This window comes from Leptonychotes weddellii, chromosome 13 (genome assembly GCF_054177405.1).
Source record: "Leptonychotes weddellii isolate Sample4059 chromosome 13, ASM5417740v2, whole genome shotgun sequence".
Lineage (NCBI taxonomy): Eukaryota > Metazoa > Chordata > Mammalia > Carnivora > Phocidae > Leptonychotes > Leptonychotes weddellii.
In genome coordinates this window covers 57727802-57737612 of record NC_138381.1, presented here as the reverse complement: position 1 = coordinate 57737612, position 9811 = coordinate 57727802, and the positions used below count along the sequence as shown (strand labels likewise).

Genomic DNA, 9811 nt, shown 5'->3' with positions numbered 1-9811 from the left:
TGATCATTTAAAGTTTTTTGCTTTCTACAAAAGATAATTATCATATGATCTCACTGATATGTGGAATTTAAGAAACAAGTCAGAGGATCATAGGGGAAGAGAGGGAAAAAATGAAACGACGAAACCAGAGAGGGAGACAAACCATAAGAGACTCTTAATCATAGGAAACAAACTGAGGGTTGCTGGAGGGGAGGGGGGTAGGGGGATGGGGTAACTGGGTGATGGACACTGGGGAGGGTATGTGTTGTAATGAGCACTGGGTATTATAAGACTGATGAATCACAGGCCTATACCCCTGAAACCAATAATACATTATATGTTAATTAATTGAATTTAAATTAAAAATGTATATAGTTTGGAAAAACAAACAAACCTCAGATCCTGCTTGTTGTTTTTTTTTTTGAAACATGAATAGCAATTTCAGACCCCATCGCTGGAGGGGCCGGTCCTGCCGTGAGTACCGAGGCTTACCCGAAGAACCTACACCTTCGAGCCTGTCACCAGAAGATCGATAACAATCTAGGTAAGGCGGAAGCTCCGCCAGCCTCCACAGGCCACTTATTCAGGACGCTTGTGTTCCCGACAGCCCGTGCTGGGCCCAGCCAGCCCACCAGTGGCCAGCAGTTTCTCGGGACCACACCATGGTGTCTGCCTCTCCCTCCCCACTTGTCAAATCCAGTATGGTCACGGCCACCTCACCCTTCTCTCTCTCCGGAGTCTGTCCACTTGTGTCCATCCCCACCTCTCATCTGGGCTGTGACAGCAGCAGGGACCGGGAGTCCCCGAGGGGCCGCACAGTGCGGCAGTGAGAGCCCCATCGTCATCTCTCTGTGAATGGGGCACAGGAACAGAACCCGCCCCTGAGGATGGGGGAGAGGGTTAGATGAGCAACCCCATACATCCCATGGGGAACCGCCCGACCTGGTAAGAGCGGGCCACTCACGTGGCCACTGCAGCAGACACGGCCGCACAGCCGGGTTCCTTGTATTCCAGGTCCCTTGCCCGGCCTCTGGCCCCGCCTGCCTCTCCACCCCTCCTGCCCTCGTCACTTGTGGCTCCGAGTGCTTTCCCGCCCCTGCCCACCTCTGCCCGGAGTGTCCTGGCTCCGCGCTGTTTGAAGGTTGGCTCCTTCTCCTGCTGCGGGCCTGGCTTTCACACGCTGCACCCTGTTGGAGTCACGTACCTGCTGGCTTATCCGGTGTCTTCTAACCACGCTGTAAATTCCAGGGAACACAGGACTATTTCAGTTTTGTCGCCACTCTACCCTTTTGAACGGAGGGAGAGAAACTAGTTACTTGAGGTTCAAGTGGGGGTGTGCATGGGCTGTAGGAGCAGGCGCGGAGCGGTTTCCGTGAGTTCGTTCTCGGGGGCATCTCGGATGTGCTGCCTCTTCTGACCTTCACCCTGCGAACAGGAACCTCCCCCACGGTTCCCTGGGTTGCTATCAGTCTCCCAGCCCGGTTGGGAGATGGCAAAGTGGGTGAGACCCAAGTAAAATCTCCTGCTGCTCTAAAGGTATCTAGTTGGAGACAAAACTGAGGCCCATGATGATGCACATTGAGTGTCTATGCTCAGACTTCCTCCTCCTGTCTCCTCGCAGAAAGGACACTGAGGGCCCCTCCCCTGGGTCGCCCAGAGCAGTGGCCATTCCAGCAGCCTGGAGCGAACAGCATGACAGCCCATTAGGCAAATCCACACTCTTTTTAACAACATTTAGCCTTTGTGTCTGAGTATTTAGATTCATCATAGAAAATTATGAAGTCAGGTAAATGCCATGAGGAAAGAAACACCTGGAATCCTATTGTCCAGTAGTAGCCACTGATTTGGTGTCATTCCTTCTGTTTTTCACATACATATGTACACACGTGGATGTACAATGTCAGATGTACGATATCATTCAGTATGTACACTTCCATATCCTGCTTTTTTATTTATATTTTGAACACTCCCCTAAACTTCTTTTCTCTTAATTAAATTTCTTTGAAAAGCACCACTTTAGCAGTCTCACGCCCTGCTCTTGGACACTTAGGTTATTCTCATCATTTGCTCCTGCACATAATCCCTTGGGCATTCCTATGAGCAAATCTTTGGCCACATTTTGTACCTAGGTTGCTAGAAATGGAATTACACAGTCAGGGAACAGAGCACTAAAAGAGATCTCCATAGAAATAAGACGTCAATTGGAGACAATAGACATAAGCAAGAACAAATAAAAGAACCATAATTTGCCCACCCCACAGCTCACCACTGCCGCCCTCCGTGTGAATATCGGCACCAGGCCTGCGTGGCCAGTGCCTACCGGCAGCAGGGGAAAAAGCCCATCTCCCCACTCCACACACCCAGGCAGGCAGCCACCCCTTCACTGGGTCCTCTGGACTCTGCCCTCCAGAGCCAAAGGCCTCAGGCAGAAGAAGCACGTGCTGGGATGTGAACCACTCCAGAGACATACAGAGGGACTTGAAGGCCTCCCCACTGAAGGTTTCCCTACCCAAATAGTATCACTGGCGCCAGCTGGAGAGGGAAGGGGGAGACCTATGGAGGGGCCTGGAGTTCAGGGAGTGAGGTGGGGAGAAAGGGTAAGTAAGTGCAGCCCACCCCCGGAGGCTCAGGTGGTGCGGTTGGCACGAGACTTACAGCGTGGGCAGGCAGGTCCCAGCAGGATGCAGGGCGGCATGCTCAGAAGGGCTGGGGTGGCACTCTGGAGCCATGGGGCCCACTGACACAGGCTGTGCCCGGCTGCCCTTCACAAGTTTGCTCCTTCCTTCTTACCACACTCCCCCCACCTCCCACCCCTGCCTTTATCTCAGGGACTAGTGCAAGTCTCCCTCTGACGGCAGCTCCCTTGTCTGGTGGCTTTACTTTATCACACTTTCTCTTTTCTTTGAATCTCTGTATACCTATTGCTTGTCCTTTTCTGTCCCAACTGCCAGCGTACTCCCTGAGGCCTGGGGTGACCACACAGACTTTACTCTCCATGGAATGCAAGGTCACAGGTGTCAGTAAATTCAAGAAGTGTAGAGCTGAAGACAATGTTTGAAAAACAGACTTGATTCTGCTTAGATTCGTGGTGCTAGTGCCAAGTGTTTGTGTATTCTGAGCTTTCTTTACTTAATGTTCTATCTTTAATTCAGCCACAAAAAGGCTTATGAAGCACCTCCTCTTCTCTAGGTTCGCCAGGGCTGAACCTTTGCCAAAAGTTGTGTGCTCCACAGTCCCCGTGGGGCTGGCCCCAGGCAGCATCTCTGAAGGGACCCAGCACCTTCAGCCCTTTGTTCCTTTTGACACGGGGACCCTGGCTGCAGAGTAGACAAAGGAAGTGGTGCCGGCCCAATTCAGGTTGTGTCGTGCCCCAGGACATTCACAGCATCGATGTGTTCATGGATCTGAGAAGTGGTAGCAATGAATGAATTGACATAGGAAAATGTGAATTATCGTAACATAGGTGACAAGACCTCACAGCATTGGGTCCAGTGGGAACATCTGTAGTCCATGTATTTTCTGGGAGAGCACCCCAGGTGGCAAGGCAGGGACAAAGCCCCCATTTCTCTTGCCGCCTGCAAAGTGGAAGGAGGGGTGGGATGCGGCCTTCTCCAGGGGGGAGCCTGGGGCAGGAGTAACCCAGGTGTGGGGGCTCCCTTTGGACAGGGGCTTCCCAGGTCTGTCTCCCAGATAGGTTTCCAAATAGGGATCCTCATGCTTGCTACTCCAAATCTGCTTGATTTAGCTTTAGGGAGCTGGAGACAGAAGGAAGGAAAGCTGGTACTGTTGAGTTCTACCCACTGATGTGGGGTTTTTGCTCCTGAAGAGCAGGCCAGCGGGTCTGCCTGTTGGTTACCTGCATACCTCTCCCAGGTACTCACCGTGGGGTCTGGGGAGGGAATGTGTTTTCTAGGCCCCTCTGTACTTCTCTTTTTCTCGGGTACTAACTGATCTTGCAACGTGCCACAACCTACTAGAACGTTCAGAGGCAGCTGAAAAATTATGTAGATCTGTGTGTGTTTTTTAAAGCACAGGAAGGACAGACACGACTGTGTTAACAGCGGTTATCTTGGGCAGACATCTGGGGGAAGAGTGGCTTTACGTGAAGCACGTATTACTTTATATGGGGTCAGCGGGTTTTCTTTTTACTTGCACATGTTTTGGAAAACGTAACCAAAGCCCTAGAGTTTTACCTGTCTTATGAGAAAGAGGACTCGGTGATGGGAATGTTGCTGAGCACCGGGCACGGAACAGGCAGCGGCCCCGATGCTGTGACTTCGCTCAGCACTGTGTGTCCTTTCCCTCCCCGACAGATGAGCTATCCGTGGGACTAGGCCGGCTGAAGGACATAGCCCTGGGGATGCAGATGGAAATCGAGGAGCAAGATGACATTCTTGACCGCCTCACAACCAAAGTGGACAAGTTAGATGTCAATATAAAAAGCACAGAAAGAAAAGTCAGGCAACTTTAAACACAGAGAAGGCTCTCCACTCCGTTGTGATGAAAAGAGCCCAAAGATCTTTTAAACTCCCCCAAAGTTGGTTTGTATTGTTTTAGTGTGTAACGTAATATGTGTTTGCAAATGTTATTATACAGCGGGTCCTAGGAGATGTCGTTATGAGAAGTGTGTGTCCCACTTTTTTTTAGAGCCATCGCCTCTCCGTTCTCTGAACTGAATGCTTAGAGTTTTAGTCTGAGCACAGTAGCCTGGCCCTGAGTATCTCGGGCCTTTGATGAGCGTGCTGGCATGAAAGGAACAGTTGCGTTTCTCACTTTCACGAGCATATGGAAGGAGGTGGGCAGAATTTCAATCCTGGAACCACCAATCTCCATTTTGGGGGGCAGGGGGGTCCTTCCCACACCTTGGCCTACCAACACACACACACACAGCACATTTGCAATTCTCTCAAACCCCAGAAAAGGATCAGTGTTAGGTTCACACTATGATTCTCTCAACACCCTGGAAAAGGATTAGTGTTCAGAAATGGAAAGTGTCAGCATTTGCTGTTTGGTTGACAGATGTCACCTCTTCCCTCCTGACCTCCATCCTTGGCATGCATTTTAGTAGGAGGGGTTCAGATCAGTATCGCTCACCGTGATGCCTGGAAATGCGCAGGGAATTGGGTGAGCCCTGCTTCCCCATGCATTCACACCTCTAAGTCGCTGTCCAAGGTTAGGGATAGATGTGCCACTCTCTCAAGCCTGCCCAGGGGCCGACTGGGGGGTCCCCTCTACGGTTTGTGGGAATGGAGCATCATATAGACAGTGCCTCCACTGTGTGCTCCTCCCCTTTGGGGGGCACCTTGACCCAGCCTCGGGGGTGGCAGTGTTTGTTCAATGCCTGGGGTCTCCTGACCCGTCTAGGATTCCCACCCATTCTTCTTGACCTCTTGCAAGATGACTTGACTCATCTCTTGGTTCTCTGCCACCCCAGTTGGAGGATTGGAAGGCCACAATGATGCTGACTTGTTGGCTTTAAAAAAAAAAAAAAAAAATCAGACATTATCATTTTAACTGGCCCAGCTTGTTCTACACAAAGACATTAATCTCCTTACAGAAATCAATTTTAATGAATGCTTTTAAGTGATTCTTTCTTTGTAAAGTGACATTCATTAAAATTGATTTCTGTAACGAGATTAATGTCTTTGTGTTGGTACCTCCAGCAGAATAATTGAAGCCACAAGACCCTTGTCTTTGTACAAAGCAGATTAATTACAATATTTTGAAGACGGTGAAAGGGGCTGATTTTAATAAGGTTAGGTCAGAAAATTTAAAACAACAGTGTGTTTCACCTTGACACATGGTGCTTTCTATGTGACCTTCACCACTTTGGTTCTGTAATCTATAAACAAAGTCCATTAAAGGAAAGGAACTCTCTGAAATGCTGCAACAATGCATCAGTATTTATGTAGCAGTTCATTTGTAGAAGTTCTAGTCCGTGATGCATGACGTTCCTCAGAACTGACAGCTTCCATCGGCAAGTACAACTTTCTGTCATGTTCCAGCCTCGTGGAGTCTGATGGACGTCATTACGAATATCCCAGTACGTGAGGACACAGTTAGAGGTAGTCAGGTTAGGTGTTTATCAGATGAGCTTGTCATGATTATTCTGTTGACTAACTGGTAAAAGGAAGAATCTTAAACCTATACCTAGCCCGAACAAAATGAGTTCGGAGGGCTTTCAGCAAAAAGGCTGCTGACAAGCATGAAGCCAGAACACAGAGTAGCCTCTGTGTATACATTTCCACTCCTGATTGTTTCTGACTTTTTCCTAACACCTTCCATGTATGTCATGATAGCTGTTTTCTGTTCATCATCATCAGGCAGAGGTTCATGGAGATTAGTCATTATACCTCAGATGTAAATTTATTTTTTTCAAACAAATTATACATGTAAAGGCCACCGCCAGACATTCTCTTCCACAGCCTTCCATTTGCATAATGAGATTAGTGATTTCACTGACTTGAAGCAAAGTGGCATGGGATATTTGTACCCTTCCCTGTCTTTTGTGAGATCATTGAAGCCAGTTGCCCTTCCTTTTTTCCCCCCAAGCATATAGAAGAAAAGCACAGCTTCTTCTAGAAATGTGGCTTCTGACAATTTACACGTTTTATTCACTCTTGTTTAGACCCTCTTTCACGAAGGCCTTGAGGCACTGTCTCCAAGCTACATGCTGCCCAGCAGCTTCTTTCTGTTGGGTTCCCCCTCTGCCCGCATGCCCATGAAGGACCAGTTGTCGATTCTACTTTATAAAGCAAAGTTGTTTGCATTTTCAGAGAGCAAAGGGAAACCTCGAGCCTCCAGAATCCTTGCACATGATGGCTGTGATCAAAATGAAAACATTTTATCCTCTCAGACTAGACACATCTATCTCATGGAGATGCTCAGAGGTGCCCGAGTTAGCTGTGGGTGGGCTTTGATACCATGGACAAGACCAGTGAACTCACCCTTCTTGCCAGATGGGGTCTATAAGACACGTTTTTATTTCCACAGTCGAGCTAGGAACAAACTGTGCCTTCAAAAAAGTGGCTTTTCTAACTTTAGGGTGGTTAATATGTGAAGTGTGCTACTAACTTAAAAATAAGTGCATTCTCCTTCAGAGGAAACTATTTCTAACATCTAGTGATCTATAACCTAACACCAGTGGAGTTGCCTTGTCTTTTTTGCATTCTTGTAGGAAAGGAGACCTGAATTTAACTCAGGTGGCAAGAAAAAAATTTAAGTGCATTTTAATTCTCTTTTTCTAACTTCTGTTTGTGAATATGTCATTTTAAGAGTACACTACACCAATTTAGTAAAAAAAAAAAACAAAAAAAACAGCTCTTACACTTTGCCTATATAGGCCTTTTCTCAGAATTTGTAAGTTACCACTGTTCGCATCTTCAGGTCTGATAATTAAATGTCTTGTGTACACAATGATGAGCCAGTCATTAAAAGTACTCGGGGGTGGAGGGGAGGCATTTTGTTCAGAGTCTGTATCAGAACAGCTTTTAAGCTCCATGCCTTCAACTCAACAAGTGACCATATTATGTGAAATAAAATGTGAAGTTTTTTTAATCAGATTCTGTCTCCCACGTAGTCATTTTCAAAGAGCGGGTAGAGGGGCTCCTCCATGTTGAGCCTTCATATATTTGGTCCTTGCTGCCTCATCAAGCCCTATAAACAAGCTTCCTTCTTGAGAAACCCTCTCATTTCATCTTTCTGAGTGCTCTTCTGATCTGTCTCCTACCTCCCGGACCACACTGCAGCACTGTCTAGATAAGGGCTCAGCAAACGGTAAAGGGCCAGAGAGTCAATGTTTTAGGCTCGTCAGCCAGTCAGTCTGTCATAACTACTCAGCTCCTCCATCGTAGACCAAAAGCAGCCAAAGACAATATATAAATGAGAGTGTGTTCCAATAAAGCTTTATTTATGGACACTGAAATTTAAGTTTTATATATTTTCACATCACAAAATCTGATTATTTTGATTTTTTTTCAATCACTTAAAAACGTAAAAACCACTTAGTTGGGGCGCCTGGGTGGCTCAGTCGTTAAGCATCTGCCTTCGGCTCAGGTCATGATCCCAGGGTCCTGGGATCGAGCCCCGCATCAGGCTCCTGCTTGGCGGGAAGCCTGCTTCTCCCTCTCCCACTCCCTCTGCTTGTGTTGCCTCTCTCGCTGTGTCTCTCTCTGCCAAATAAAGAAATAAAATCTTTAAAAAAAAAAAAAAACCACTTAGTTCATGGGAGGTACAAAATATGGTGGACTACACTTGACCCATGGGCCATAATAGTTGGCCATTCCGTTTAGAGTGCCACGAGGTACTCCTAGGGGTAGGAGGATGACAGATGGCTGGCCACTGTATTCTGCAAGTGGATCCCATCAGGGCTTGTGGCCCCTCTAAACACCATAGTTCACCAAGAAAGGAGAGCAGGCCAGCCTAGCCTTGGCTCCACTCTCTCGCCTCCACATTCACATCTGACCACAGGCATAGGAATTGCTTCTAGATCCGAAAGCTCTTAGAAGGCATCTGGAGCCTGGACTAGGCCATCTTGAAAATCATATCTGTCAGTGGACTGGCTGCCTGGATCCCAAAGGCCACTCTGGCTTAATGGATATCACCTCTGGGCATCATTATAGATAAGGAATGCTCAGGATCTGAACATAGCAGTAGACTTTTCTGGGAAGACGAGGGTGAGGTGTTACATAGAAGCAAAAGCAAAAAAATCAAGGTGGCTCTCATTTGGGAGCTGCAGGTAAAGGAACAGCTAAGGTTTGGGTTGTGGGTGGGCAAGACATGAGGGAGGTAGGCAGGTCCCAGATGAAAGGCCTTATGGGCCATATCAAGGAGTCAGAGAACACTGACCTTCCACGACAGGGAGGCACTGACAGAATCTAAGCAAGAGAGTGACATGACCAGATTTGCATTTTGAAAGGACCATAAAGATGAATCACAGCATTATTTATAAGAGCAAAAAGGCCTGGAAACGACCTCATTAAGGAAATGATAGAAGAAATTGTGGCTCACCCCCAGCTACGGTAGACAGTTGCAGTTATGGAAAGTTTCCAGAGCATATAGGATGATGCTTGCAAGATTTACATTATGGGGAAAGAATGGACATAAAATTGATTATGCACTATGGTCCCAATTTTGTGGGAAAAGCAAACCGATATGTATATTTCAAGGGGGGAAATCACCCTTAGGTCAGTGAGGAGAACAAGCTGGGAACAGGCTAAAGAGAACTCTGTAATGGTTCAGGTTCAGAAGAAGGGACCCACACTAGAGCATGACAGGGAGCGAGGAGGGGGGTGGGCCCCAGTGAGCCTTAGGCAGGGCAGGCTTTAGTGATGGATTTGCCAGTGAGGGAGGCATTGAAGATAACAGGTTTCTGACCACAGGAACTAGTAGCAGACGATTTTAAGGAATACAAAAACACAAGCAAGTCTGGGGTTATGGGCAGAGGAAAATGAATTTGAAGAGCTTTGGGACATCCAGACAGATTGCAGGTGCTGGGCCAATGGTTGTACACAAAACAGGCCAAAACCCCTATTCTCAGGGAACTCACATTCTCATGGGAGAGAAGATAATACACAAGTAAGAAAACAATTAGTATGCTAGAATTCACCATGCAGGACTGGGGCTTAGGAGAGAGGTGCAGAGGACCTGGGAGTTATCAGATTATAGGTGGTGATTAAAGCCAAGCAGGTGAAGGAAAGGGCCCGAGGAGAGTGAGAGGAAGCTATGACTGAGCCCTGGAAATAGACACTAAACGCCAGAAGCCTCGAGATGTTGATCTTTGCACTTGAAATTCTCCCGGAAGAATGACCCAAAGCCTAGGCAGGAGTCGACT

At 47.6% G+C, this 9811-nt stretch overlaps 2 long non-coding RNA genes across 3 annotated transcripts; one reads left to right on the top strand and one right to left on the bottom strand.

Annotated features, from left to right (window-relative positions):
- The first annotated feature begins 7 nt into the window (after positions 1-7).
- LOC145716813 (uncharacterized) lies at positions 8-7541 on the top strand. Its single transcript, XR_014139717.1, has 2 exons — positions 8-523; positions 4293-7541. It is a non-coding gene; the product is annotated as an uncharacterized LOC145716813 (long non-coding RNA).
- Positions 523-4310, bottom strand: LOC145716814 (uncharacterized). Of its 2 annotated transcripts, none has more exons than XR_014139719.1 (3): positions 4173-4310; positions 1084-3383; positions 523-828 (listed from the first exon to the last, which is right to left on the bottom strand). It is a non-coding gene; the product is annotated as an uncharacterized LOC145716814 (long non-coding RNA). The 2 variants fall into 2 exon arrangements; XR_014139720.1 differs by having other exon boundaries at positions 1184-3383.
- Positions 7542-9811: the final 2270 nt, after the last annotated feature.